The 6,915-nt window shown below is 39.0% G+C and overlaps 1 long non-coding RNA gene across 1 annotated transcript; it reads left to right on the plus strand.

Moving 5' to 3' along the window:
• Positions 1-1,623: 1,623 nt before the first annotated feature.
• LOC133386757 (uncharacterized) lies at positions 1,624-4,914 on the plus strand. Its single transcript, XR_009763273.1, has 3 exons — positions 1,624-1,721; positions 2,189-2,355; positions 4,009-4,914. It is a non-coding gene; the product is annotated as an uncharacterized LOC133386757 (long non-coding RNA).
• Positions 4,915-6,915: the final 2,001 nt, after the last annotated feature.

Here is a 6,915-nt window from a genome sequence, read left to right on the forward strand (position 1 = left end):
TAGCTATTTAAATGTGTTTCTACATTGTAGCCTACCATGGCACCTAGTAAGAAACTGGGGTGGCAGGCTACATAACAGAAGTGTGTAGTGACCCACAAGATTCACCTTGAACCTGTTTCTGTAGCGTTTGTAACTGCCTGATCTGTTTCAGATCCACTCTGTATCATTCCAATTCAGTTTGTTCTTTGGATTAAAATGTGATCTATTAAAATGGAAACCCTGTTTCAGCCCTATTGAATATAATTAGGAATTTAAAAATGGCTATAACTTTTTTCCTGTCTATATACATGGATGAAATCTTTTGCCAAAGGGACCCCTTTAGCATGAATTAAGCCTGCCAAATGACAACTAGATCCACCTAGGACTTTTCATGTAGAGAACCTATATTTGTAATTTTATCTTTATTTTTTAAAATATTAAGTCTCTAACTTTTTTAAAAAACAATTCTGCCAGAATTGGATGCAACTTTTGGGTATGTTCACCCCTTCTGAGAGGATGAAGCTACCACATTACAGAAAGACAGGTGCAGCAATAATTCTACAAGGGCAGATGTTACCATTTTGGGGTAAGAAACCATGTTCCCTTCCCTAGCTTTTGTGGGCAATTAGTTTGAAAACTGAGGACACAAGGGAGGTATCCCAGGTAAGAAACCCACCAAAGATCAGACAAATAGGTCCAGGGGCTACCATGATAGATGATTTCACCTTTGTTATAAAAACTGGAAAAGTCACAGCTTCTCTCGGAAGAACACCCATGAATTAAAAAGAGGAGAGAGAGAGCTATGATTTTTAATTGTCTGTTAGCAAAAATGACAATTGGGAAAGAAATGGGCCATAACAATAGTCATACTCCATTACTTATATATCTCTAGAGGAGAAACATGACCCACATGAAGAACAACTCTGTTTACTTCAAATCACTGTGGCTGGAGTAGCCCTAGCAAATAATTCACTGTGACTGAAAGCTAGAGCTGTCTATAAAATAAAAGATACACCCCTCCCTTCTCCTCTACACCTCCTCCTCTCTTGAGTTCTGGGTGTTTCCCCAGTCAGCTTGCTTCCATTACTCAGAAAAGAAGGGGAAAGAAAGTACATTTAACTTTTTGGAAAAGCAGAGCTTGGAAAAGTTACTTTTTTGAACTACAACTCCCATCAGCCCATTCCAGTGGCCATGCTGGCTGGGGCTGATGGGAGTTGTAGTTCAAAAAAGTAACTTTTCCAGGCTCTGGAAAACCAAGGCAACAGAGCTACTCAAAAGATGAGGGGCTCCCTGATCCACCTCAACCCACCTTGTTAATGGTGTGATCCAACACAGAAATGAGAAAGTCTGCCCCTGATTTGCCTTGATACTTGAGTACACATGGAGCTGATGCACACCCACACTAAGTAAACCAATAACATTACATAATACATAAGATTCCTACCATTATTACAGAAAAACATTTGGCCCCCATCACAGATTTCTATTTGTCGCTACATACAAACAGATGCTTAACTTTGAGCAAATTCTTAAGTGATACTTTAAGAATATAAAATGTGTTAGCCAACTTTGCATTAACAAAAAACCATAGAGCTTTTCCTGGCTGTTCACACAGCACAGGTGCAATGAGAGAGAGAGAGAGAGATCATCTAAAAATGCCTGCAATTACCTGCACCTGAGGAAAACTGATATCAGATACAGATTTTCTTAATGACTCTGCAGTCAACACAGAGCTTAATGAGGTAAATGGGAAAAGCCGCTGGGAGCTTCTGCTTCTTTTACTTCAACAATTAACTTCCATGGGGCTTGATTTGTGTGGAAAAGACAGAATCTCATGGATTTAAAAGCTATCCTTATTTGCCAGTAATGGCTGAACATTTTAATGGATGCTGTTAGATTATTTTCATGTCAAGGAGAGGTTACATTTGCCTCTCTTTTAGGATGAGTCTGAAAGGAATGCCTATTCAGCATGTGTTATTTATTTCTCATTGTTTTGCAATGAATGCAGAGAAAATGTCCCTTGTTGTGTGATGGAAGTGATATTAACTGGCCAGTATGAATAGATAATTGGTATACTCACAACTCAGGAATGGCTATATACTCACATTTTGTGAACATCTAAGACTGCTTTTCAGTGTGAAAATGTTTATTTTTATATTACCTACACTTGCCTCAACTATCTATTGTATTTGCTTGTCCCCACTAACAGGAGCACATAATAAATCTGATCGTGAAGCTAATTGGTATTGTGATGTCATTTTGTTCAATCCCTCTGATTGGTAGACTATTCATGTGCCTAATCCAGAAAGGATAAAGCAGCTGCCAACAAGGTGATGAAGGAATGGTACTGAAGCAGGAGCAGCCAGAGAAACAATGGTATGAAATAGGCTTTTGAAAACAAAGGATTGTATTCAATCAAAGTCATAATCAAAGTAGACCTGTTGAAATGAATGGGCATGACAAATTTAGGACCACTAATTTCCACAGGTCTACTCTTAGCAAATCTTAATTGGATACAATCTAGTAAATATTCAGTACACATTTTCTACTCAAGAGAAATTTCTAATTGCAGAAAGTAATGAAAATTGAAACTGGAAAATACTTCATGTGGCTCTTTTATGCACTCTCTGTGTGCCTGTTCTACATTGCGCATGCAAATAGTTGCCAGTACTGTAGTGTAGCAAAACAGCCAATGGAGCTGGGCTCTGAGTGCCATATCTTAGCAAATGTATTTCCGTAAAATTCACAAAGGCCATTTTCAAATTCATTTATGCTTTATCCTTTTTTGTCAGACAATAGCTTGCTCCTCAAATATTAACATTTTCAAAATTTTAAAATAAAGGGTTGTATCCAACTAAGCCTTTGCATGAGTGGAATGGAAGTCCTCCTCCCTCCTCGGAGGCATTAGGAAACCAACCAGGGTGGAATTATGTGTAAAAAGACTGCAAGCTCAGCATATTTCTTTTCTGAAAACAAATTCCTAGACTCAGAGGCAGGTTGCTCTTTAATTTTTACGGTATATCTTTTTCACCTGGCTCTGGTTGGTAGATCTTGGAGTTCTAGAACAAACAAGAGTAGATCTGACAAGCCTGAAGTATGCACCCCCGCCCCGCAATATGGGATAGACAGTGGCACACAGTAAAAGAGAAGAAGGTCCTTGCAGATAGAAATCAAAATCAGCCCTGCATAGGCGGGGAACCTCAAAAGACAGAAAAGAGCCATAGGGATGGAAGCTGGACTAATTAATCATGGTCATAAGTTTGACTGAGGATGAACATATTGATCATTTAACTGGATTGATTAATATTGCAGGCCTACTCACTTTACAGTCACTTTACATGGCTGTTGTTTTTGAAACAATAGTTGCAAGCCTACCTAAAATAGTTAAGTGACATAGCATATGCTAATTCTTCTGAAATACTAGTCCCTGCTAGGGATGGGGCAGAAATGCAATTTTATTCTCATGTATGGGTGATGTCTGAATAATACTAAGCTGAACTCCCACATTTAGCAGTGATAAAATAAATACAAAATAAAATCTAGATAGCTGCCACAGAGACAGCATATTTAAAAGAATGTTAAAAATTATCTCATCCCAAAGGCTCACTGAAGAAACAAATGCATCCCGTCTCGGTGCCCAAGATTTGGGAGGGCCCATAGCTCAATGGGGTAGAATGCTGTTTGCACAAGATCTAGGGATGGGGAGAAATTCAATTCAGTTCATATTTAAAGGCTTACCCAACTTGCAATTTCCCCCAAAATATGTGAAACAAACCCCAGCCATCCTTTGAAATTCACACTTCTCCAAATTTTGTACACAAGTAATGTGTATAAAAATACATGTACCAGGGTAAGATGGGCATAAAAATGCATACATTCATGATAAACACAAATTCATTATATAAAGGAAAATTATTTTGCAAAAATGTGTACATTAGACAAAATTGCCTCCCAAAATGTGTGTATTAGCAAACAAATATGAACTAAAGTGCTGATTAATTTTCATGAGGATTTTTTATTTGTTTGCAGACATCTGTGGAAACGTGAAGAATGGCACTTACGAGTGGAAAAATGAGAAACCGAGAGAAACTGAAATTCACAGATTTGCCTATCTCTAGCCCTTGCCACTCAAGGCTGGCCCACACTTTGGGATTGTTGTGCATCCAATATAGTACAGCACTGATGAAGAAAGGGAGTTCCAGAGCCACTGAGCAAATACTGTGGGTGCCTTTCTATACATGCTTGTTATCTTTAGTTAACACTGATGGCACTGTGAAAGTGATGAGATCTGGATTTTGCATTAAGAATACCGTATCTGAAATCTGAGCCTCTTCACTCAAAATCCTAAAACTAGCCTTTTGCTGGTAAGCAGTGAGTAGATTGGGACCACAGCATGCCTACCAACAGCTAAGGTCCCATGAATTTCTGTGTGGTCAGAGTAGCCTATAAGGTTTCACAGTGAAAAATATGGCAAATGCTGAGATGTATTGAACAGAAGCCTTCTCGTTTGGATTATTCCATGTGGCACAGTAAAAGAAGACAAATAGGTACTTGACTAATGTGGTTAAATCAAATGTCATTTCCAGGCAGAGACCTTTTGTAAAAGTCAGCTTTTGCTGAGACCATTTTTGGTTCACCTTTGAAAAAGATGGGTTTTTTAATAGAAATGGATACTGGGGGCTGGGGTGGGGAGGAAAAGATGTTGAAACAAAAGTACAAGCTGTGTTGTTATCACTATTTAAAGATGCTCCCCATCCCTACCCCCTCGGCCAAGATTCCTGCATTCATTAGAGCTGCATGGAGGGCACAAACATGCAAAGCTTTATTTATTTATTTGCAGGTTTGCTTCACAGCCTAAAGTTACCAGATTGCTGTACAATAAAATAAGATAAAATATAAAATACAAAATATTACAGACTCTGGCACCATCTACTTTGAACAGTCATAACTTTCCCCAAAGAATCCTGGAAGCTGTAGTTTGTTAAGGGTGCTGAGAGGTATTACGACATCCCTGCTCCCTTCACAGATCTACAGTTCCCTGGGAAGCGGAATTAATTGTTAAATCACTCTGGAAATTGTAGCTCTGTAAGGGGAATTGGGATCTCCTAACATGTTTGGCACCCTTAATAAACTACAGTTCCCAGAATTCTTTGCAGGAAGCCATGCCTATTTAAAGTGGTATAATACTCTTTTAAATGTATAGTGCAGATGGGGCCTCAGTAAACTAAAGGCAGCAAAACTGTTTCTACAATTGCATGATTATTATTCCATAAAATAATGTCTCCACACTAGGAAAAGCTTCTGCAAAAAGGAAAAGAAAAGGAAGAAAATACAATGGCATTGAAACACAAAAGAGTGGCTGTCAAAAATATTTTGCCCCATTCCCACAGCTTGTGAAAACATGTGTGCAATGGTTGCTGCATGCATGGTCCCTGGACTAATCCAACATCCAGGTCTGTGCATGCTTAATCTTGGATGGATCATTTGTGATAGAAGTGCTGATAATCTGTCTGTTTGGGAAGAATGACCCTCTGGTGAATTCATCCCATATCCCATCCGCATCTGTTATGGCCTTTATCACCTTCCATAGGGCCAATCTTCAGTTTACCTGTTGTGTCTAGCCTTGAATACCCAAGTACAAAATTTAAGAGTGGCACATCAGGTGAGCCTTTCCTGATCATTGCTTCAATATATTTTGCTAAGAACATAGTGTTGATTTCAACATGTGTGCTACTCTTTAATGATACAATGTGAATGTGTAGCTATATTTTATACTTGGCTATCTGTACCTGGATACACAATGTAAAGTAAGAACTGCTGCTCATCAGCTACCGGGCCACGTTCAAGGTTCTAGTCTGGGTGCACAAAGCCCTATGCAGCCTGGGACCAGGATACCTGAAAGATCATCTTACCCCTTATATACCCAGTCGATCACTCCGCTCTGCAGGTGAGGGCCTCCCACATATACCACCTTATCAGGAGGTCTGTTCCACACAACATAGGAAGTGGACCTTTAGTATAGTGGTACCTACCCTTTGGATTTCCCTTCCCTTAAATACTAGACAGGCACCATCTCTGTTATCTTTTCAGTGCCTATTGAAGACCTTCCTCTTTCAACAAGCCTTTAAGTAGAGATCATATCCCAGTCTGCTTTTGTGTTGGAATTACTTGTTTAGATGTTTTTAAAGCTTTTTAAAATGCTTTTCTTAAAAATGCTTTGTTTTAATATGTTTTAAAGTCTTTTGTTTTTAAAATGTTTTAGAGTGGTTTTTAGTGTTTTGTTTGCTGTCCTGGGCTCCTTCTAGGAGGAAGGGTGGGATATAAATTAAATAATAAACAAACAAACAATTGGTGATGCATGCAGTCTATGCAATACCATACTGTGCATCAAAGTGCTTCTTGCCATCCACTGTGACATGCACATATACTACTCAAAGTGTCTGTGTTAGCTGCCATTCCCAGTTTGGAATCTCTGGCACAAATCCTTTGTTCTCTCTCTCTCTCTCTCTCTCTCTCTCTGTGTGTGTGTGTGTGTGTGTGTGTGTATAAACATGGACAATTCCAGTCCTGTAGTGTAGACTTCTGCACCCAATATGCTCTTCCTCTGCTTGTAAACTGTCATAGGAGCGTTTAACTCCTGAGCCTTGTGGTTATGCTTCTATAAACTATATGTCATCTGTTGGTTCATTATAATACACTTGCCAAGCATAATCTCACTGCTGTTGAATGCATCAGGCCTTACAAGTCTGGCTTATATTTCCCCTCATGGAGGCTAAGGGAACGTTATGGATTTTATCACTGACATGTGGAAAAGCAATCAGACAATACATTAGTCAGCTGTCACTGCCCATTTGCTTGTTCTTATTCTCTCCTTGTAGGTAAAAAAAGAAGAGAAAAGGTTCTGTACAAGGCACCGCAAACTGACATTGCTTTGCA

The sequence above is a fragment of the Rhineura floridana genome, chromosome 6 (assembly GCF_030035675.1).
Source record: "Rhineura floridana isolate rRhiFlo1 chromosome 6, rRhiFlo1.hap2, whole genome shotgun sequence".
Taxonomy (NCBI): domain Eukaryota; kingdom Metazoa; phylum Chordata; class Lepidosauria; order Squamata; family Rhineuridae; genus Rhineura; species Rhineura floridana.